General features: G+C 37.4%; 1 long non-coding RNA gene across 4 annotated transcripts in view; it reads left to right on the forward strand.

The window, feature by feature from the left end:
- LOC141584276 (uncharacterized) overlaps positions 1-25,400 on the forward strand; it is a 207,790-nt gene that overhangs the window by 75,917 nt on the left and 106,473 nt on the right. For all 4 annotated transcript variants that reach the window (XR_012517216.1, XR_012517218.1, XR_012517217.1 and 1 more), the window contains exon 3: positions 20,834-21,035. This is a non-coding gene — a long non-coding RNA (uncharacterized LOC141584276). The remainder of the gene's footprint in view (positions 1-20,833; positions 21,036-25,400) is intronic.

Consider the following 25,400-nt stretch of genomic DNA (forward strand, 5'->3'; position numbering starts at 1 on the left):
TCTCTTACACTCTGCTCTTTGATGGGGGATAGAATAGTAGACTCTATAACTAGGGTGGCTGAGTAATTTATTGTACAAATCAATACATGTCTAAGGGACAAGTGGAAGTGCTGTTAATAAAAACACTGGGACAACAAGCCTAACCTGTAAGGGGCTTGGGTGAACCAGGGTGTATGCTTGTTCTGTCCTTAATCCTGCCTTGCTCATGCCAGCAGAGCATGAATTGTGGGACAGAGCACAGATTGTGGGACTATTTACCTTCAGTCTGCTCTTTGATGGGGGATAGAATAGCAGACGGAAGGTAAGTGCCCAGTTGAAAGTTTCTAGCCCACTGCTCAGGGTGGAGATGGCTTATGCCAGAATCCCGCCATAGGTCCCTTGGGCAACAGGGAATGAAGCATTTAGAAATATTAAATTTAAGACAAGATTTTAGGCATGAAAGTTCTATTTTATTTTATTTAACTCAGAGAGAATCCATCATGCAGAAAGTATTATTTACAGCTGTGCCCCTAACTCCTTTGAGGCAGTGAAACTACATCATTGGACTGCCAGTCACTTGCATTATGTTTATTGAGTTAATACAAAAATATCTAATGTTTATTAACTAGCAATGTGCCAAACAATGTGCAAAGTGATTTACTTACATTATCTCATTAAATCCTCTATGAGTTAAGTAAATTTATGGCCCCATTTTACAGATAAGGAAACTCAGGGACAGAGAAATTTGCTGGAGAACACACACCCAGTCAGTGGCTCAATTGTATTCAGACAGAGGATTCTGCCTCCAGAGTCTGCATTCTTTATTATGACACAGGGCCATGTGTGTTGTATTGATCTTGAAACTAGAAGGGTCACAGAGTGGTGTGATCTTACAGAGCTTGTATATTATTAAAGAGAGGCTTTTTTTATATCACCACCTCAACTAACACCTCAGTGTTTGTGGGAAGACATCATGTGTGTATTTTTACAAATGCTAAATGTCAAATGACTGACACAGTACACTCTGTCATATCACGGTGCTTTGTGGATAGAGATAAGATGGCATATGCTGAGGGAATATATTGATATTTATCATCTTAAATATTCATCTCATTCTCCCAGATAGCATGGAAAGCCTTGCAAAGGATGGTCAGGCAGTTCTTTAAAGCCCTAGCACTTGGCACATTGTAGACACAGATAACTCTGTGCTTTGTGACTGAAGCTGTCAATTGAACCACAGAGCATTCAGAGTAGAGAAAGTCTCTGGGGGTTACATGCAAGGCCTGGAAGGCTTTATGAAATTTGAACTGAGATTTGAGGTTGGGAAAAGGCTTTGAAAAAATGAAGGAGAAAGATGAAGGGTATCCCAGGTGAGAGAAACAAATTAAATAAATGAACTCAGGTGGGAGTTTTGAGGGGAATGTAAAGAAAGGATGTCTGGATTGAGTTGTGTTAAAAAGGACTGAATGTGAAAGCAAGATTATGAGGTCTTTGGTGTTAAGATGCCAATTGGTCCATATTTCATAAAATAAGAGCAGCCTCCTGGTCTAGTACTACAGGATGTTAGGGCCCACAAAACAGTACCCCCAAATTAAGGCCTTAGAAGCAAAAGTTTTTATCTGACCTTCGCCTGCCCTCTCTCTCAGTCTCATTCTCCTCCAAGGCTAGCCATAGAAACTAGCATCCCCCAGACAGGTCCCAGAAACCAGAATCGCTTTTTCCCCCCAAGCTAGCCATAAAACCTAAAAATATTACTCAACCTTCCTCCACCTTTCTGTGTAAAAACTGACCATAAAGAAATTATCTTATTGATCTTGTTTAGGTCATAAGATCATTCCAGAGAGAGTCCTGCCCCACCTCCAAGAAGGAAGGAATGTACACTCAGAGAGATCAAGAAGAATCTAAACAAATAGGCCTTGATGCATTTTCTCATAAGAGAAAAAGAACTAATTAACATTTGATCATAACTTTTGTGTCCAATTATATTTCTACACTGCTGTTTATACTTTGTTGAACCTAAGTATAAAAATTGACAATTTTTCTTATATCTCCGGGTCTTCATTCTGAAGGCTCCTGTGTATACATGTTACATACATTTGTATGCTTTTTCTCCAATTAATATACCTTTTGTGAGTTGATTTTTCAGTGAATCTTTAGAGGGCCAAGGGGAACCTTCCCCTTGAACCCTACAAGTGCTAGAATCCTACTCTTGGTACCTCATGGAGGCTGAGTGGTTCTTCTGGGATCATAAATTGAACCAGAAATCTCATCTGCTTGAACAAGAGAGCACTGTGGTCATTTGACAAAGAATCTTTAACAGCTGCTGGCCAATTTTTATCTGATTTGGAAGGACATTGAATGTCTTTAGGGGATTCTGAGAAGGAAAGCATTATGGCAAAATTAAATGGAACAGTGATGTAAGAATTTTTCTTTTTATTTTCTAGGAGGAAAAAGGAAAGTTGGGACATATGGAGAAATAGATGTTTGAGGATTATAGGGAAGACAATGTTTCAAAACTATTCATGGAGAGCTGCCTGATATTGTTTCTGTGTTCCTCAGCATGGTGGACTATTTTAGACAGTAGACACTGGAACAGAAAGCAATGGGGAAGATTGAATCATTAATGGCTGTTTATCTCAGGCAAAGCTTTTTCTGTCTTTCCTTATACTCTGCAAGTTTCCAAGCTGAAAAATTGAAGCTTATAAAACTTTACACATTTATGAAGGGCAAAGACTACATTTTCTTTGAATTCCTGCAGTATCTGGCATAGGAGTGGTTAACCAAGTATGCATAGACCTCCGTGCCAAAAGAGAGAGTTTGGTAGATACCAAATAGCTAGTCAACATTAGCAGTTGAGTAAGCAAACAAAGTGAGGTGTGGAGGTAAGAGTCTAAGTGCCTGAAGTCATATTAGACTGTGGTGCTCACAGGCCTTTAACACCTTCTGGGAAGGGACAGTTACTTTGTGATGAGTTTCTGAGATTAAGCCATTTTAGAACCAAAACTTTTTTATTTTGCACATAGTTTAAAATATATACAAGTTACAATTGCTATGATTAATGACTCACCCATATGGAAAGCACCCTTCCATTTAAACCCTGAAATATGACCATGGTTCTGAAAGCAAATGAGAATACTCTGTAAGTGGGAAAACATTCTCACAAAACCTATGCATGTTTTTGTTTTAGACAGAGCCTTTCTCAGGATCCTAGACCTGGCTCTATCTATGAAATGAGAGCAGTTAAAAGAAGCCTGTATGTTAAAAGTTTATGTTTAGAGATGGCACCACAGGAAGGAAACAGAAATTATACTGGCCCAAGAGGTAGTCAGTACTAAAGGAAAATGGATATCCACTTTGTTCTCATAGAAATTGAATATATTTAAAGTGTATGACATGATGTTTTGACATACATATACATAGTAAAATAATTACTACAGAAGGCCAGGCACAGTGGCTCACACCTGTAATCCCAGCATTTTGGGGATTCGCTGAGGCAAGCGAATCACAAGGTCAAGAGATCGAGACCATCCTGGCCAATATGGTGAAACCCCATCTCTACTAAAAATACAAAAATTAGCTGGACATGACAGTGCACACCTGCAGTCCAAGCTACTTAGGAGCCTGAGGCGAGAGAATCGCTTGAACCTAGGAGGCAGAGATTGCGGTGAGCCGAGATCACACCATTGCATTCTAGCCTGGAGACAGAGCAAGATTCCATGTAATAATAATAATAATAATAATAATTATAATTACCACAGGAAAGCAAATTGGCATATCCATTTTCTCACGGTTTGTATGTGTGGTAAGAACATCTGAGATCTAATCTTTAGCAGATATTCAGTATTAAACACAGTATTTTTTTTTTTGAGACGGAGTTTCGCTCTTGTTACCCAGGCTGGAGTGCAAAGGCGCGATATCGGCTCACCGCAACCTCCGCCTCCTGGGTTCAGGCAATTCTCCTGCCTCAGCCTCCTGAGTAGCTGGGATTACAGGCATGCGCCACCATGCCAACTAATTTTTTGTATTTTTAGTAGAGACGGGGTTTCACCATGTTGACCAGATTGGTCTCGATCACTCGACCTTGTGATCCACCCGCCTCGGCCTCCCAAAGTGCTGGGATTACAGGCTTGAGCCACCGTGCCCGGCCCTAAACACAGTATTATTATTCTCCTCTTTCTTTATATCTGGTCATATTAATCCTATATAACTGCAACTTTGTACCATTTGATCAGCATTTCTCCTGTTTTCTCACCTCTTTGCCTCTGGTAACCACTGTTCTACCCACTGCTTCTATGTATTGGACTTTTGTAGATTCTACATAGAAGTGAGATCATATAATTCTTAATAATTCTTGAAGGTACCAGTATTATTGAAATCTGTATCAGTTAACATAGGCTAGCTTATGCCATAGTGCCAAAATACCCGCAGCGTCTCAATGCCTTGGAACAGCAAAGGTTTATTTCTTGGTTACATTGCATGGCAGTTGTGGATTGACTGGGGCTCTACTCTGTATCATGATGGCCCCAAACCTTAGGTAGAGCACCCCCTACCTGAAAACATGCTAGTGATGAGAGCAGGGAGAAAGTAGGGCAGAGCGCAAAAGGACTCAAGGCTCTGCATTGCAGTGATCATATTGCTTTTGCTTACTATTAGCTGCTGTGAATCATATGCCAAACCTTACTTCAAAGGTACAGGAAAGCATAACCCTCTCCTAGTGAAAGACAGTGGATATTGGTAGCAAGTAATCCAATCCTTCACGGAGTCTAGTAAATAATGGATGCTTTTAGAATTTAGTAATCTGAGTAATGAAAATTACATCAAATGATTCCTACATATTTCATTCTGTAACTATTTATTAGATTCTTTCAATATCAGGCAGTATACTAAATACTATATAATAAGGCAAATAAATAGATAATATGTTAATATATCCAAGTGTTTGCACTGAGAGGGATACATTTTATTTTTCTCGGGTAAAAACAAAACAAAACAAAACAAAACCATGTTTAAGTTAATTCATTTCCCAAAGACAAAGCAAAGCTACCATGTTGCCTGTATTAGTTCCGTATTGCTGATGGACAAATTATTGCAAGCTTAGTAGCTATAAAATACCACAAATTTATTATTTCATAGTTTCTGTTTGGCAGAATCTTGGCATGACATAACCAAATTATCTGCTCAGGGTCTCAGCAGGCTAAATGAAGGTGTCAGCTCAAGCTATGGTTCTCATTTGAGTTTAAGCTCAGTGATTGTTGAATATATCCATTTCCATGTAGTTGTGGGACTGAGGTCCTGTTTTCTTGCTGGTTCTGACCAAGGACCTCTCTCAGCTCCCAGAGCCTACTCTCAGTTCCTTAGTACATGGCCTTCATAGGCAGCTCACAGTATGGATGCCTGCTGTCTATCAGGTCAGTCAGAGCATATACCTCTGACGTCCACTTCTTCGACCAGCTAGAGAAAACTCTCTGGCCTTGAAATGTTCATGTGCTTAGTAATAGCTCTAATTTAAGGACAGCTTCTTAGGGACCCTAGTCACATCTCCAAAATTCTTTCACAGCAGCAACTAGATGGGCATTTGATTAAACTCCTGGGAAAAGTGTGTGTGTGTGTATGTGTGTCAGGGGCTGGGAAGCTTGGAGGTCTTTTAAAATTCTGTCTACTCTGGCTTTATTGCAGAATGGTGGGTGTCAGTGTAAAAAAAAAGTAATAGCTTTTCCTCACCCATCACAAGGTTTATGGCTGAGACCTCTGTAACAAAAGACAGATTAACAAGAGAAAAGCATATATTTTTATTTAATGCAAGTTTTATGTGACATGGTAGCCTTCAGAAACAAAGACCCAAAGGAACAGGGAAAACTATATTTTTATGGACAGTCATGCAGAGGTATGATTAGAGAACACGAGAGTATGATCTAATGATAATAAACTGGGAGGACTTAAGAAGGGCTCTCTGTCCCAGTGCTTCTTGATATCTCTGTGACATTCCTTTTTCCAGGAATATGGAGGACTTCTCTGGAATGAGAGTTTCATGACCTATTTTCAGGGGAGGTTTTATGGCTCGCTTCAGGGGAAAAGGTACAGGAAGAATTCTTTCTATGTGTTGTTTCCTCACATGCTAGGGTGCCATATTTCGGTGTCTCATGTCCTAAATGCTGTTGTTATTTTGACTTGCCTATGGCGGGATTGATGAGGTAGGGCCTGTTCTAGAGTCATGTGACTTTCCTGGGTAAGAACTGGAATTATTACGAGGAGTATCTTTTGAGGACATTTGTGATGGGTTTGATTGGTGACTGCTGAAATCCCAGTTCTATGTTCCCAAGCTGGATTCTTTACAAGTACATGGAAATTATTGAATCCTTTAAATTCCTAGAGGGTTACTGCAATAGAGTCCTGGCAAGAAGCAGACAATGTTTTCAAACTAGGTAACTGAAGAGAATTTAATAAACAGTCTTTTTTAATTTAGGTGTGGGCAGAGTGTAGGAAGTCAACAAGGGATCATTATTCCTCCTAGGCTGAAAAGGGGCAGGGGAGAGTGGGGCTGGCAACCTGGAGAGGGGAGTTGTGTGGAAAGGGCTATGACAGGAGCTATGGGCTTTGGTAGAAAGATTCCACCCGTCCGTGGAAACTAGGCAGAAAAGTAGAGGGGAACAAATAGCCTAATCTCTTCCTCTAACCCTCTTATCTCTAGCCAAGAGGGCAAAAGAGCCTGTTGGTCCAGTCTTCAGAGGTCAGCTTCATGAGGCAAGAACAGGGTGGAGATAGGTAGGGAGGAGATGTAGAAGGGCAAACAAAAACATAGAAAGTATGATTACTAAAGACATATTTCTTGGCTGTGGTCAGGGCCAGCCACTGTTGTGACTCACAGATGAAGTCTCTTTATCTGTGCTTCATAGAGTGTTTTAGCTAGCTTGGTTATAACTCTGTCCCATTATGCAATATTATTGACATATATGTCTCATTCTTGCTATTTTGTGAGCTTCCTGAGAGCAAGGGCCATGTCTTATTCATCTTTACACATGCAGTGCCTATGTTCTCAGTGCACAGTAGATGATTAATGAATGCTTGTGGGATTATGAAGATATGAAGTCAATAGTGAACAAAAGTCCTATAAATAAATGGGGTAATATGGGCATAAGCAAATGTACAACATTCTTACTGCTTTCTAAGACATTCTATTACATATGGGCTGATAGAGTTAGAAGATATGCTTACCATTGCTACAACAAATCTCCTGACACTATGAAGATTTGATGTTCTACTTTCATTTTCTACTTAAAGGTCATTAGTTTCCAGTTGTACTACACATTCCATTCAATGAGCACTAGAATCTATCACAGAATATATCAGGGCAAATGAGACCACTCAGAGCTACTAGTCATCAAACTCAGTTGGCTGTGTGCAGAGTCAATAACTTTGGGATAAGATAGGATGCTTTATCTTCCTGATATTGTCACATGTGGTTCTGGTTGCCAGACAGGGAGTAGAGTGTGCTCAGTCTATGAAAAAAAACTGTTTTCTTCTGTTTTACTTTTTGACATTTTCAAAGCGTTAGATAAGGATAAACGTGGTCAGCTTGTTGTATGATTGTTTTGGTTCACATAGAATCATATGCTGAAGAATCACAGGGAGTGACAGGGGAAAATGTAAATGTCATAATTTCGTTAATTACTTTAGCATGTGTTTCTTCCACATGTCTGAAAGCAAATGTAATTGAGGGTTGTGGTTTCTGGGGCATGGCCAAAAGTACAATGTGACTAACAACTGAGGAAAATATCATGGGATATCATGTGGCGGAGAATCTGTTATCTTTTTTTTCCCCTGTTAAAGTAAAGATTTTCTAATATTTAAGGATGTTACTAGAGTATGACAAGAAGAATGATACAAATTGAATCTTTGGGTTGGTATTTTTTATCAGATAAAAACAAACATATAAAATGCAGTTTTAAGTTCAGTGGCTGTTTCATTCCATCCTAGAGTTTTCTATGTCAAAAAGTGGATTTGCGAACAAGAAAACAGCTCTTTCAATTCTTTAAACATTTCAATGATGATAGGGGTCTTTCTCAAGCAAACAAATCTCAGGAAATTCAAATACTAGTATGAAACCATAATCTCCCTTCACTTTGTTGCTTCAAAGCATAATAATTCTGTTGAGAACTCCTGAAAACCAGTGGGTGATTTGACCCCAAGGCTTCATATATTATTTCTTATTTTTATGGCAGGAATTTCATGGCGAGGATAAAAAACAGTCTATTTTCTCTCTTAAGCAAGTGATCAGGTTACTTTATGAACAAAGCAAAAGGCTGAGCTCACCTGAAGCAGTCTTGAGATCTTCCTGGTTTGGGATGGACTGCAAATGCTGTTAGTATATTTCCTGGTATTTTAGATGCCTATGAATTGCACAGTAATGAAATCTTTGAACAGTGAGCATCTGGTAGCCACAGCCCACAAAGACTTTCCCATATTATGCAGAACATGCTAGTTTTGAGACTGTTCTCTCATTGTTTTATACTATTTATTTTTCTCTTTATTTCCCCACATGTTTTGGAGTCACAAATATTTTTTGTCATGTTTATCACTGATTGTACACAGGTGGCTAAACTGATCATCTGTAGGTCCAGCAGGTTGTGAGAAGTGACTGGTGATGTCTATTCCTCTTTCACTCTCATATCCAACACTCCATCCCCGTCTCTGCCCACTAGCCTCGTAACTGCTGACTGTAAACTGCAGAAGCAAATGGAAAGCCTGGTCTACCAATGGATTGAGGGGTGTTGAGACTCAGAAAAGAATACCCCCAAATGAAGTCCTCAGAAGAAAAAGTTTTTCTCTGACCTTGTCCTGCCCTCCTGTTTCATAGTCCCATTCTCCCCGGAGGACTATCATAGAAACCAGAATCTCTTTTCTACAAGGCAGGCCATAGAAACCAGAACTCCTTTTCCCCAAAGCCAGCCAAAAAACCTAAAAATATTACTTTAACTTTCTCTCCACATCTTTCTGTGTAAAAACTGGTCATAAATTATCTGATATACCTTGTCTGACTGTAGGTCATAAGATCCCCATTCCGGAGAGGGTCCTGCCTCATACCCAGAACATAGGAATACATACGTAGGGGGGTCAAGAAAAATCCAGACAGACAGGCCTTGCTGGGATTCTTCACTCTATTAGCATGAGATCATACCCTTCTTGTCCAATCATATTTCTACACAATCATCCATACTTTGTTTAACCTAGGCATAAAATGAACAGTTTCTTCTCTGTCTTTGGGTCTCTATTCTGAAGGTTCTTGTGTATGCACATTAAATAAATGTGTAAGCCTTTTCTCCAATTAATCTACTGTTTGCAAGTTGATTTTTAAAGAAACTTCAGAGGACCAAGAGGAAAACTCTCCTGTGGCCCCTGAAGAGGAAAGGTTCTAATGTGTTATTGAGAGTAATGTCAGATAAGAAAATCAAACTAGAGAGCAAAGGAAGGAGTGAAACTGGAACAGGGGTTCTAGCTGTTTTAGGGAGCTGAGTAAGGTCTATGAGTGGCCTGAAATATTATCCAGATACCTGCTTGTATTATCCCATATACTATTAATTTTTTTCCTGAAAAGAGAGCTAAAATTTATATTAAATTCAAAAAGGGTTTGGGCAACACAAAGTTTTAATATTGATTATTGTCAAGAAAGTAAGTTTAGTTAATTGTTTTATATTTTAAAAATCCAGGGGAGAAGGAGGAATGATGGAAGTAAAAAATAATAGAGGTAGGATAGATAAGAAGAAAATAGGCACTAGAGAGACACTAGCTTTTTCTTTCTTTTACCACTTACCGAATACTTGGTCTGGTGAAATGGGATCTGGGGATAGACACCATTTCTACCAGACAATATGCATCTGTTTTAGCGATGAGACAGTGAGGGCATAGAGAAGTTGAACAATGTATGCCAGTTCACTGAGCTAGTCAGTATCAGCCAGCCAGCTTTGGGGGCTGTGCTGCTCTTAATTACTCCTGAAACCAAAAAGCTCTCTTTCTCTTTCTTGATATATTTTACAAACTATATTTTGAATAATCTGGAAGATAAAGTTACATGCCAAAATATTATCTCTGGATGTTGTGATTATGGGTGATTTGACATTTTATTCTTATCAGCATTTTATCATAGTTATAATAAACATGCCTGAACTATATAATAAAATAATTTTAAATAACTTTCACCTTTCTAAGAATCTGTTATGTTCTTAAATCCCTCAGAAGCAACCACATTTCTACTGAACACAGGGTATCATCGAGTAAAGGCTGTAAGAGACTTGGAAGAATTTTATATTAATTTATAATGTCCACTGCCATTATAATAAAATGTGGCTTGTTCATAATAACTAGTGATATTACTTGATAAAATCAGTGAATAAAACACAATCATATCAAAGAGTAATTACAATATAAAATTATAATATTTGTTCACCTAAATACATTTTGTTCATCTAAGTTAATATCCATTAACATATTTCCTGGCTGTGTCTCCCTAGGCACAGTGAAAGAGATGCTCATGGCAACTTCTGCTTTAGAAGCCTCCCAGGTAAAACTCATCATAGTGGTGATCCTCAAAGGCTGAGTCAGCCATTTGCTTATTTGCTGCAAAAGAATAAATACAACTGAGAAAAATTTTTATTTTTCTATCAGTTTATTTGTTTAATTACTCTCCATAGAGGCTGAGCAGTTCTCCTTTGAGGCCAGGGTCTTGGTTAGGATTCTTCATTTCCAAACAAGGATCTGAAATTCAGTAAGTTTCTTCTTCCCTCAAATCCCAAAGTGTAGGATGCTCCCTCAACCAACAAACTCAGGATAAGGCTTTTAGGCCCTTCCTGTAGACTTAATTTTTCTTATAGACTCTGGATTTCTCATAGAAAGTACAATCTTGAGTTGCCTCTAGGTGCACTTCCTAAGGAAGTGACCATTTGGAGGATTTTTGGAGGGCAATTTCCTAGGCACTCAAAGTTTCATTTATGCATTAGTCCTGATCACTAAAAATGTGGTATGACTTGGAACACATTATCTTGGCCTTATTTAGAAGTGTCTTTCTTCAGGCTCTAAAGGTAGCTAGCTCTCAGTTCTTATCAAAGGATACCATGAAAAACACCTGCCCACTGCCTGTGTTTCCAGGTGTCATCTACTACTTAGACCAGAAGATAGGATGCAAAATCTTACCGGAGAAATTTCTTACAGAATGCAATCGCACTAGAAAAGACAATCTTGCTTGAAGTGAGTTGTTTCTTTTTCTCTAGTGATAAGAATACTTGTGGATGGTGAGGATGGGGTTGAACGTCTCCAGGGGCAGACAATATGTCTTTCTACTAAAATTATCACAGGGTTGTCAGCGTTCCTGAGTTGATCAGACTCAGGGAGGCTGACTCACTCTTATCAAACTCTTCAGAGTCTAACTCGTAATCTGGAATGCCAATGTCCTCCATCTGGGGTCTGCTTTTCCTGCTGTATTTAGATTTGCTGAAGAAACATAAGAAGCAGAGCCAAGAGGGATGAATAATTTAAAGAAAAATTTCTTACAGAACCTAGGACCCAGTACATTATTCCAGCCAGAAAACATGCATTTCTTTTTCATTCAAGAAAAAATTTTTCTTTTTCTTTCCAGGACAGTGCTAGATAAAACTGCCAGCTTCAATGGCACTATATATATATATATATATATATATATATATATATATATATATATATATGAAATACATATATATGTATTATTTCTGTCACAACTGACAGATCATACTGATCATACTGTTATGGATTTTACGAATTTAAAACTCAGAGCAAAATTCTTTCAAGATTGGGGGTTGGGAAGTACACATCAGTGTTTTCCTCATTATAAAAAAGATGATGTAACATTTCATCTCTTGTTGCTTCCACTGCCAAAAAAACAAAAACAAAATACAGCAAGAATGCTACAAGGAATAAAAATTTGACCATTAAATTACATAGACTTTAGAGTTACCATATTTTTGAAATTTATCCCAATGTAGTCTTAAATATCTATTCTCAGATATATTTCTTGGACTACACTTTTATTTAGTCTTTCACCTTTTTTGTTATAATCTTTTCAGATCATCTGTGGACAGAAGAAGTAAGGCAAAGAACCCAAGATTCAGACAAACAAGCACACAAACCAGCCATTTTCCCAATCTCTCTCTTTCATATATGAGTTTTCTATGGTCTGTTGGCTAAAAACAGAAGTACCCACTTATTCAAGTTTTCTGCTGGTCAAGTGAGAGATATCATAAATTTTATAGTAAACTATAATTTAAATTTGAAGAACATTCTTAGAAGCCAAATTCTATTCTCTAGAATGCTCAGTAAATTGAGTAGTATGGTTAACAAAATATTTTAACTGAGTTATTAATATTAGGTACAAATCATATATATTTCATGTAACATGCATAATGCATATTATAGATAATATATGTAGGGGTGTGTGTGTGTGTGTGTGTGTGTGTGTGAGTGTGTGTGTGTATGTGAGTGTGTGTAGCATAAATAGATCTTAGGCTAAGATCTACATACATTTTGCATTTGTTCCAGACAATGAATCATTGGTGAGAGCTGGGAGAAAACTAACCCTTTGGACTTGCACATTCTGGTTTCATTTCTAAATAATTAGAGGTCTAAAATATTAAGCAGAGATGCATATGATACTCTATGTTCTGTGTAAATTAAACAAAACAGTATGTGTTCTACATATACATAAATTCTTATATTCCTTGTTTTGTTGCCAATTTGAAATAAAGAAGGATACATTCCTTATGGCTCATGTATATAAACGTTAACTTCCTCTTGCTGCTTCCATTTCTCTAAGAGTCTCCAGTCTCTATTTCTAGAAGCTTCTTGAAGAAGGAATTAGGAATAGATAATTCATTACATCCATTTCCAAGTATGAATGTGTGAAACAGGGAAGAGCTGATGACCTAATACTGTTAACAAAAACAAAACACCACATGTTTAATCCCATTTTGTTTTCCTATCACAGGAAACTGGGGAGGGAATCACGTTTCAGCAGTGAAGAACAAAGGCAGTTTTTGGGGATTTACATATGCTATCTCCTACAAGGTTAAAAAATAATTCCTTTCCTGAAAGACCACAATAAAGACACAAACATGCACAATGGGTAGAGTGGATTAACAAGTTTGTGTCATGTTAGTTATATATATTTCAATAAAGATATTTTTGGAATTGGTTTTATGGATGTAAAAAATAAATTACAAGTTAATTAAATTATATTGAGGATGCAAAGAACTTTGGAAATAATTATAGGTGTAATTAGCCTTTTGAAAATAAAATGAATCCAATTAAACATGAATGACAAAACATGGGGGCAGAAGGTCTCCATCTTGATGCTCTTTTCTTAATCCATTCAGACCACTGAGGACTCATGAACACGGGTCCAGTACCTGAAGATAAGGCCGGCCTCACTTTCCTGAAAAAATTATTCTATAATTTGATAGCTTGGATTAATGGAACAATAATATCAATGAAGAATATTACATTTATTTCTTTTATTATGGTTAGGAGTAGTCAAGGCAGTAATTTAGGGGATTTTTTTCAGGGCTGATAACTGTCCTTAGAATCTTAGGGCCCATCCATGTCTTTTGTGTTTTCCCTTCTGGCAAAAAAACTGTGATGAACAAGGGCTGCCTGTTGGAAAAAAGAAGTGGTAGAATGGTGAGGATGTTGGTAGGAGAGGGTTAAGTCTGGGCAGCGTGACCAACGTTGCCCATTTCTATAATCAGATGGGCATAGATTCACATTCCAGCTCTGCCACTTACAAGTTGTACAATTTTGACCAACCTTAAAAAAACAAAAACAAAAAAACATGCTATTCCCATTCCTCCAAACTTCAGATTTTTTTTTGGATAGCAGAAGGGAGAATTGTTTCTTCCTCCTGAATCATTGACCAACAACACCAACACTGATTCAGAATGTAAAATATACTCAGTGTTTATCTGCGGCAGAAAATCTTCCCTGGTATGCTAGCTCCTTTACTGAAACTATTCAGGAAAATATCACTAAGCAAAGGAAGTTAAGATATCATTACCATACTGTCGTCATCAATACATTCAGGAGTCGATCTGCATTTGGTAAGGCATCTGTCTTTCCAGATTTAACACAAGCCACCCTGGCAGTGGAAAAAAATAGAAAACACCTGGATAACCAAAAGGGCCTAGGCAGTCCTTCGCAATTCTTCAGACAGGGCCATCTGTATGTGACTTTGCATACCCACAATGCCATAATGAATAATTAGCACTGATTAAAAAGGCAGGAGAAACCTTTCTAGAGCAATTTCTATAGAGGGATTGTGGAGTTTCCCCAGACTGATAGTTTGTGGTCATCACCACTTCTGAGGAAGCCAGAGTTCACAAAGCACTCCCATGAAGCCCCACATTGACCCAAAAATTGAACTGTGACAAAAAGTAAATTTTCTTCCAAAGAAAAAGAGAGTTGAAAGATAAAAATATTTTTTCTTCCAATTGATAACTTTGAGCACTTAATATGTTCAACGCACTATGTTAGACCACCTGGGAAGTATGGCCTGTATAAAACTCAATCTTTTTTCTCCAGGAACTTAACTAGCAGATGTGAAGGGGCACAACAGTAATTTTAATTCCAGCTAGAATGAGGGTAAGCATGGGAGGTTGGTTAGAAGTTCAAAGATGGGACCAGGAGGTGACTTCTTAGAATAAGAGCATAGGGAACGTTGAGGAAGTGAGTGACACTTGAAGTAGACCTTGATAGATCATAAAATTTTGAGAGAGGAGTGGAAGAGGAAATAAAAAGTAAAGACTTAGTTGAAAGGAACAGTGTAAAAAAGGGTTAAGTTTTGCTCCCTTGAGGGGATATTGCCTCCACAGAAAATGCATGGGATCAGAGACAAATTAGGGTGGGGAGAAGAAGTTAGAGAGTTAAGAGCAATCAAGATAGATGCAGTTGACTTTCCCTTAGGCTCTCACCATTTCCAGACAAGCATCCCCTACAATTTCCAACTGTAAGCTCTGAAATTCTGTGCCTGAGGCTTTCTGTAGCTGCAAGAATCTCTGCAGCTCATTGAAGAGAAGGCTAGAAAGGTGGAAGAGTTAATGACTTTTAGAGACAGACGTAGGATAACATTAATCTTGTTCCCTTCTCCATAGTTTGAATAATTTTGAGAAATGTTTAGCACTGTGTTCTAAGCAATAATGAGCCCTAATTACCCTTGAGGTACCCAGTTTGACAACATATCTTTTACTGGCTTTCTTCCCATCACTGTATCACCTCCATTCCCCTATTGACACTTCCTGAAGTCATGTCCCAAATAAACTATTTGCACTCCCATCCCTGTCTCAATGTCTGCTTCTGGAGGAATGCCTACCTGCGAATATTTCATATTTCAATTTTTTTCTCCATGTGTCATATACTGGAGATCTTACTCTAGATCAGATGTTCTAGAGTGATTTTTCTTCCTAGGGGAAAGAAAATGTCCTAAGGGACATTTGGCAATTTCTGGAAACATTTTTATTTGTCGTAACCAGGGGAGAGGAGGTACCACCTGCATTTAGTGGGTAGAGAGCGGGAATACTGCTAAACATACTCTGATGAACAGGATGGTCTCACACAACAAAGAATTATGTAACCCAAAATGTCAATAGTGCCAAGACTGAGATATCCTTCTCTAGATTTATCCAGTTTAGATGACAAATTTGAAATCTTGAAATCTTTGTACTAGCCCCAAAATGCAGCAAACTACAAAGCTGTTTATTAAAAAAATATTTAATGATGGATCAATAAGATACAAAGAGATAAAAAGATATAATCCCTAAGTTTCTACTTTGTCAGAAAATAGCAACATCTTATCACTAGAGAGCAAATATTTGACTCATCTGCCTGATTATTTGATAAGTATCCTGTAGAGTCATGTTCATTGAGAGGTGATCTTGTTTCCATCACTGGCAAAGATACTCTATTTTCTTATCTTCTTTAATTTTCTTCATAGTGTGTTTGCACCTTAAGTAGCTGTTAAGATAAAGCAATACAACATTATTAAGTCCTTGGTAAGCATTTATCATAGGAGCAAATTTGCAGAAAGGTGTCTTTTCTAGTTTTGAACCCAATAAAGAGCTAGATACTGTTTGAATCAGATTAAAAAAGTAGATTAACATTATCCACCTCAAAAACCACAACAAACAGCAGGTTACAAGCATATTTAGAGCCTTCTTGCTGAAGAGAATAAAGATTTATTGCCGACTGTGAAGGGGCAGATTTGATGACTGATAGAAAAATCACAGTGCTTTGTCAGTTCACCTAAATAATAATTCATCAAAGAAATGTGTTGATGAGTTCAGTCTGGTTTGAATTTAAATTATAGTGAATTCTTGGGAAACAGCTGAAGTACCTGAGCCTCATTAAAAAATCTCCAGCACCCTATCTAAGCATATAAACAATCCTTCTTAAGTTATATAACGAATATTATCAAAAATAGCAAGAATACTCATGCTCAGAGAAGAATAAAGGCTGGCTGTATTTTCCTTGAGAAAAACACATCTGGGTGCTCATGAAAGTCTGATAAATACCTTAAAAATTTGATCTGAGTTCACTTCTGCAATAGATGCTCAACAAAGCTGATAAGGGGGTCGGATGTGTCTTTACCACAAAGAAAAATCACAAGGGTTGGTTGATCAACTTTCTCTGATAATTATTGTTCAGTGAGAAAAGATAAAATGTGATGTTTTCTCTGGTAAACATTACACCCTTGGGCCACCCCAATCCAAAGATCTTCTGTGCTGCTGGTGAAATGATGGAATTTGACAAGCCATTGTGTGTATCTGGCAGCCAGGTGTCTCGGTGTGGGTGAGACAGGAGCTAACAGAGTTGATACATGGGAATATTACTCCCAGATGTTCTCCAAAGGGAAAGAACAACTTTCTTTCAACAAGGACAACCTGTCCTTTCAAGATGAGTCCTACGCCATATGTGCTGCAGTTAGCTCTCTGAGAAGCAGCAAAGCATCATGGATGCCATTTTGCCAGGAAAACAAATAAGCATTTCTAATGGGTTCTGTCCTATTTCTTAGGAAAACCAGTGGCCTATGTCTGGAGGTCATTCAAGGCAAATGAAAGAAAGAAATGTTATGATGTTGGGGAGATAAAGAAGAAAGAACACGGTGAAGATGCATGGTGTTGATTTTAAACTGAAGAGAAACCTAACCAAGCGAAGCCCGTCACAGTCAGTTATAGCCCTTGCTATAAAAGCCTCTATGGAAAAAAATACAACCAACAGTTAATGTCTCATGCCAGTGCTCTAATATCTATAGCCTGTCAGGTCTCAAACTTTTTCATGCCAACTGGAAAGAAGTATTAGTCTGACAATATTTTTGTTTACATTTAAGAAACTTAAAGTTTTCAATATGAGTTGCATTAAGAAAGTTTTCTCCATTTGTCAAATCCACAATTTTTTTTAGCATTCTTTAAGTTTTCTGAACTCAGTAATCCAATGTTTGTCTTTGTAATTAATTTTATATTTCTGGATTACACATCCTGAAAATAACACAAACAGTATGCAGAACTGCACTTACAAAATCCCTGGGTAATGGAACAGTTTAGGAAAAATGCAGCAGATACTGAATAAACACAGTTCATTTTATGTATATTTCAGGGGAAGAAACCTAAGCTGTGACTCTGGTCCTCTAGTACTCTATCCTGTAGACAGTATCTAATAGATAAGTTGGATTTATCTCTTTTTATGATCAAAATTTGTTTATTCATGCTATTAAATAATTAATATTATTTATTAATATATTATAATTATTTAATATTTAATATTCTATTAAAGGAAACTATCATTGCTTAACTGTCAGAAAATAAACAAAATGATATGCTTTTATTTCCCTTTGCTGTTTTTAGCCTTCCATCTTCTCTAAAGCAGAAGAAAGATATAACTTTCTTCTATGCAAAACAGTTTCTATTGCAGGTTCTGGCTAAGATTGGGAGAATGCTGATAATATTTCAGTTACTTCAGACTCATCATTTCAGGTTGTATAAACCTACCTTTCTATAAAATTTTTAATACTATAATGAAAAAATTATGTTCAACTCCTGAGATTTAAAAACCGGTAACCAATTTAACTCAAGCAATACGACTTTTGCATTGTTCTGTATTAAAATTTTTCCTAATTTATAAAAATATCCAAAAGCATTTATAATTTTCTTTCAGGAATGAAATACGATAGATTAACTTTGCCCATAGTAACCCCATTCATATATATATATATATATATATATATATATATATATATTTACATACAAGATATATATATATATATATATATACACACACACACATAGAATATATATGGTATATATATGAGATATACATGTATGCAAAAATGAATAGGATTCATTAAGATATATATATATATATATATACATATATATACACATATATATATTAATTTTTCTTTGAAGCTTGTGTCAGTTTTAAATTTATTTTCTTTCAACTCCAAATACGTGCTTTTCTATTCTGCTTTATGAAAATGGAACTGGACCCTGTAAACTTTTCTTCTCTGCCAGTGCGTATGACATTTGGCTTCATTAATAGAAGACTGGTTCTGGTTGCCTACTTTTTAATTCAGTGTGGGAATATATCAGCTCCAGCCATATTTTCAGGTTTGGTTTTACCCAATCACAAGCAGCTTCTGAGAAGCTCTAGGGTCTATGGTAGCTTTGGTTGAGCCCTCAGACCACAGACTCTTTAAAGAAATCTGAGTCTCATCTCAGTCTTGGGGAAATCCTATCCTAAGTGTCCAGTCAATTTTTTTTTTTCTTCTTTGCAACAGGTTCTCACTCTCACCCAGGCTGGAATACAGTGACATAAATGTAACTCACTGCAGCCTCAACCTCCTGGATTCCCTGAGGGGAAACCCTTGCCTCTACATTTTTAATTTTTAAAAATTCCCTTTGGAATTTTATATAGTGATCCCTATTTATTAAATGCTTCTGACAATGAGGAAGACACAGACATTAAGAACCTCATTCTTAAAAAGAAGCTTTTTTAGGAGAAAAAGACTTATAGACAAGCAAATTTTACTGTTAGAGTATGATTGACATTGCTATAGAAGAATATATACAATGGTATACATTGGTACAATGTGTATAATGATACAATGATAGCACCTCATGTTGGATGGGATTAAGGGTGGAGATCAAACAGACTTTCCAGAGAAGTTGTAAGTAAGCTGAGTCTTCAAGGATGCAAGGAGGAATGGTCCATGTAGCTTAGGAAGGAGATAGCAATGTGGACTGAGAAAAAAGTTAGAAGATGTCAAGAAAACATGTATATAAAGCAAAACAAGGCAAACTTGAGAAATACCAAATAGTTTAGCACTGCTCTAATCTATAAGGTGTGTGTGTGTGTGTGTGTGTGTGTGTGTGTGTGTGTGTGTTGTGGAATGGAAATGTAGTGAAGGGAGGTGGCAAACTTGAGAACAGTGCAAAATGAGCCTGGAGGGGTAGGCTAACTCCAGATTAGAAAGGACTTTCTATGTCATGCTAAAAAATTTGAATTTCATTTCACAGCAACTACAAACCCAAAGAATACAAAGGAAATTAACATATACAAGAAAGTTAAAAGTCGTTTGTTTTATGCATCTTCACTACATGGAATCCACTATTGAAGGATTTAATAAATCAAAATCCTCAGACTTGAAGTTAAGAGAGGGGAGATGATCATATATGAAATATTTAAGCATTAGGAAGTAACAAAAAGCATTAAGTTGAATGGCAAAGACCAAAATGTTCATAAGAGTCTGAAGGTGAGAGAGGTTAGAGTAATTATGGAGAAGATGGAACTTGGGTAGGGTCCTAGAGCGCTGGAGGGACTGCATTTTAGGAAAAGATCAGAATGAGCAGCCTTTTAGACCAGGGGAAGCATGACCACAGAATGGGCTGGCAGCAGGAGGGATCCTGAGCTGAAAGGGGAAGTTGAGAGAGAAGGTTAAGATAGTAAGACAGTTTGCTGAGAATGATCGTTCCCAGGAAATCAAACACTGCATGTTCTCACTCATAGGCGGGTGTTGAAAAATGAGAACACATGGACACAAGGAGGGGAGCACTACACACTGGGGTCTGTTGGGGGGAAATGGGGGAGGAACGGAGGGTGGGGAGGTGGGAAGAGATAACATGGGGAGAAATGACAGATACACGTGAGGGGAAGGAAGGCAGCAAACCACACTGCCATGTGTGTACCTATGCAACAATCTTGCATGTTCTTCACATGTACGCCAAATGCAATAAAAAAAAAAGATAGTACGACAGAGAGCTTCTGGAAAGGTAAACTAAGGCACTGTGTCTCTACCTCCCCCTTCCACAACCATGCCACCTCTCTATTCCTGTTGAGCCCAGAGGCAGCTCCAGTTCTCTCTCAATCCATTGCTCAATGAGCCATTTCGAATCAGGAGTTTATTCTCTAGGATACCATTATAAGTTTTTGACTGGTGAATTTTTGATTATACAGATTTTTCTGATTGCATAGTTGTAGATGACCGATAGAAGGGAGGACCCCAATGTGGAAGCCAGAAAATGTTGAAATTTCCTTTTATATGTAAGTTGTAATTTTATGTAAGTTTCCTTTTATATCTAATGTTTATATGTAAGTTGAAATTTCCTTTTATATATAAGGTGTTGAGGGGTTACATGCTTCAGCTGTTAGTTTGAAAAACATAAGGCATATTTACATTAAATTTACATTGATTTTTATCTCCAAAAGAAACAATGCCAACGCATGCCAAATGCCATAAATCAGAATGTCATGCTGAAAAAGCATTGTTTCACATTTCATTTTTCTTCCTTAGGATGTGACTGACCTCAGACACAGGAATTCAGACATCCTACTGCCTGCCTCTTTGCCATTAAGAAAACAGATACTGGCTCCCCAAACCCACGATTAAGAAAGAAGCTGGAAGAACTCTCAGAATAGTTTTCAAGACCATGAGTGCCCTTGCCAAAACTCAGTGGAAAAGTCTCTAGAGAAACAGAGGTCATAGAAGTTTAAAGGTTTGGTTATTTTTTAAAGTTTTTACTACCTTCCCAGTAAATATTGCCTTAATTCTTCATTCTTACTAGCAAATTGTCATTTAGCACCCAATAATTCTCTGATTAAAGCCTAGAGAGAGAGTTATTATTTTCAGGGATGGGTAAATTTAACTGCCTTGCTCTCTCTCACAACTTTGCAAAGTAGCTCAGGGATCAAAGCTCTTCTCATTTTCCCCTCGAATATATTCCTCTTTTATTGTACAACATAAAACCTTAACTACTGAGAATCAAATGTACCATAAGAGAAAAATACCTCATGGCAAAGTAATTGCACAGTGGAAACAACCCTAGGTGTAAGCTCTAGGCTTGGTTCTATGAAGGATTGACTAATTCTTTGACTCTCAAAAAGCTTTTTAACCTCTTTCTCTTCTCTTTAATTAATAAATGTGAATAAATGATTTTTCTCTATATAAGACTGTTATCAGGATGAAATGAGATGATAGATATTGAGAGTGGTTTTCAAACATGTGTCTTATAGGAACATAAGAAATTCTTCTCCGTTATTCTAATTTACAGTTTCCCTTATGTACCCTTATGATCAAGAAATCTAGATGCCAGTGCTGGAAATATTTCCCTAATGTAATGACATAGTTTCATGGTAGTATTTTCAGTGGACTGTACATGTTAGTGCCCCAACTGCCTTTAAGGGATATGACAGCCAGCAGACCAATGATCTTCTGCATGGTTGCATCTTCATCTTCATTCATTCGTTTAACAAATATTTATTGAATGCCTACTATGTGCCAGGCATTGTTTTATGTACTGAAAATATTGCATAGAGATGATGTGTCTTCTTTCCTGTAGCTTATATTCTAATTAGAAAAGACATGAACAAATAAATAAGCAGTATGCCAGGTGATTTTGAGTGTAATAAAGAAAAATAAAGCAGAAAAGGAGACTATTAAGCAGGAGTCAGCAAACTATGGCCAACTGGCCACATCTGGCCTGCTGCCTGGTTTTGTAAATAAAGCTTTACTGGAACATAGCCTGAACCATTTATTTATATTTTTCTCATTAGCTGCTTTAAGTTAAATAGTTAAGACACAGACCTGGTCCACAAAGCCTAAAATATTTATCCTATGGTCCTTTACAAACAAATTTAAGGTTCTTGATGTTGGCCCTCGAAGGCTGTTTAAGGACTTTGGCTTTGATGCTGAGTGAAATGTAATGACAATGGTAGGAATAACTCTAACTTATGTTTTAGAAGTATTACCCTGGTGGCTGTGATGGGAATAGACTCAGGAGCAAGGGTGGAAGCTCAGGACGGCTTTGAATGTGGCCCAATACAAATTCATAAACTTTCTTAAAACATTATGAGATTTTTTTTGTGATTTTTTTTTAGCTTATCAGCTATCATTAGTGTTAATGTATTTTATGTGTGGCCCAAGACAAATCTTTTTCTTCCAATGCGGCCGAGGGAAATCAAAAGAGTGGGCAGCCCTGATTTGGATAGTGATTGCAGTGACACAGAGGAGGGAGATCACCATAGAGTAGTAAAGATAAGAATGAGGTAATAAGATTGGTTCCTGGATGTATTTTTGAAGTTAACACAGTAAAGGACTATGGCTTAAAGAGCTAGAAAGATGGAATCTCCATCAATTGAAGTGGGGTGGCCACTGGAGAAGCATGTTTGGAATAGAAATTAGCAGTTTGGTTTGCACATAGTAGGTTTGAGATATCATGTGGCTATTGAACTAGACATGCCAACAAAGGCAGGAGACTATGAGAGCTCAGAGTTCAGGGGTGGGGTCTAGGCTGGACATAAAAATCTCGTAGTTACCAACATAAGGTGAGGTTTAATGCCATTAGATAGAACAAAGTCATCAAGAGAGCAGTTTTTTTTTTTTTTTTTTTTTTTTTTTTTCTCCATTCAATTTGTCAGTTAATGCTCAGATCACTTCTTTACTTGCTGGACCATTTTTGTAGACAGAGTTTTTGATGGTAGTGCACATGTTTTTGCCTATTTCTTGATTGGTTTTTGAGTCATTGTCCTGATCTTACTTTTAGCTTGAAGTAAGCAGGAAAATTTGTAAGAGAATTTTGTAAGTTAAAAATGATACTTTGGGACTAGTTTTGAAAAACAAAAATCCTGTAAAATGTGTGTTTGCTTCAAGAAATCAGAATCATGTTACCCAGGCACACTTTTTCTCGGAATGAATAAAGTGAAGAGGATAAGTTACGTTTATTAAATACCTACTAGGTTCCAGTAATTTTACAAACAATTGTTCATTCCAGGGCTCTGTTTCTGAATTTGCAAAACTGAGATGGAGTTACTCTAATATTTCTACCATTTTTTTTTTGCTTCCAGATGGAAATTCAATAAGGACAGTTTCTGTCTGTTGCTATTTCAACATCTCTCATATCAGAGAAAAAATAAAAATAAAATTCCAAATTAGTGAAAACATATTCCTGATTTTCATGAGTTCACTTTCAGGTCACTTCGAAATCAGTGTTCTACTTATTGGAACAGGTTGGTTCATTCCACTAATTGGTGTTCTCTTTCTAAGGCTTAATAAAATTTCACAAAGCATCAACCTGAAGAATCCATGCCAAAAAAGCTCACCATCACTGGTCATTAGAGAAATGCAAATCAAAACCGCAATGAGATACCATCTCACTCCAGTTAGAATGGCAATTATTAAAAAGTTAGGAAACAACAGATGCTGGTGAGGCTGTGGAGAAATAGGAACACTTTTACACTGTTGGTTGGAGTATAAATTAATTCAACCATTGTGGAAGACAGTGCAGTGATTCCTCAAGGATCTAGAGCCAGAAATACCATTTGACCCAGCAATCCTATTACTGGGTATATACTCAAAGTATTATAAATCATTCTATTACAAAGACACATGTACGCATATGTTTATTGCAGCACTGTTTACAATACCAAAGACTTGGAACCAACCCAAATGCCCATCAGTGATAGACTGGATAAAGAAAACATGGCACATATATACCATGGAATACTGTGCAGCCATAAAAAAGAATGAGTTCATGTCCTTTGCAGGGATATGGATGAAGCTGGAAGCCATCATTCTCAGCAAACTAACACAGGAATAGAAAACCAAACACTGCTTGTTCTCAATCATAAATGGAAGTTGAACAGTGAGAACATATAAACATAGGGAAGGGAATATCACACACCGGGGTCTGTAGGGGGTGGTTGGGGGGCAAGGGGAGAGATAGCATTAGGAGAAATGCACTTGGGGCTTAAAGCCTAGATGATGGGTTGATAGGTGAAGCAAACCACCATGGCACGTGTATACCTATGTAACAAGCCTGCATGTTCTGTATATGTGTCCCAGAACATAAAGTAAAATAAAATAACCCCCAAAATTGGCAGAACCAAAAAAAAAAAAAAAATAGGCCTATTTGTGGCCATGGACTATGCGAGAATGGAGAATACAGTGTAAATTTTCCAGCTCTCTTGATTAAAATACACATAGTTGAGAATGTAAAGAAATGCAATCTGCTCAAGGATCATCAATCTGGAATCACTCCTCGTTACGTAGAGCCAGGTTTCTCTGGCACCACTGGCACTCTGGGCCAGAAAATTTTTGCTTTAGGGGGCTGTGCAATATAGGATGTTTATTTAGCAACATCTTTGGTCTCTACCCCTACGTGCCACAAGCAAACCCCTCTCATCTAGTTGTGACAGGCAAAAATATCTCCAGAGATTGCCAAATGCTTTCTGGGGGTGGGGGTTGGGGGTGGGAAGAGTTGATAACCTAGAGGATAAGTTCTATTTCTTTAGTGTATCATCGAAAATCCTCTATGGTTTAACCTCAAACTTTTCAAAACTGTCCCCCTAAAAATCTACCTTAAGATGCCCAGTCAACTCACTATTCTCTCTAAAAGTTTTGCTTCTCCTGGAGTTCATGTCTTTGTAAATGCACCTCCCTCTGCCTTTGGAATTTCATTTTTTTCTTTTAGCCAACTGCCATCAATACTTATAAAACCTGACAAAATCCTTTGAGCTTCATGAAATCGTAACATCAAGTCAAAATTTGGACTGGGGCTAGTCTAGTTCTCATTTTACAGCTTTAGACAATGAGGCCAGAGGGGACATTGCTTGCCAAGGTCAGAGAGGTTATGCTGAGAGTAGGGTGTAGAGGCCCAAAACTCTGTCTCTGAATCTTCTATGCTTTCCTTCATGCCTGCTTCCCAGATGTTTCTAGTCTCATTTTGCTTTCAACTTTCTCCTGAAAATGTTGTTCTTATCATTCATTTTAGTAATGAGAGTCCTGCCTGTATTAAACATGAATATGTGTGAGGTACAAGGTTACTTACAAAGACAAGACAGAAGAAAATAGTCAACTTCATAGG

The sequence above is a fragment of the Saimiri boliviensis genome, chromosome 4 (assembly GCF_048565385.1).
Source record: "Saimiri boliviensis isolate mSaiBol1 chromosome 4, mSaiBol1.pri, whole genome shotgun sequence".
NCBI lineage: Eukaryota > Metazoa > Chordata > Mammalia > Primates > Cebidae > Saimiri > Saimiri boliviensis.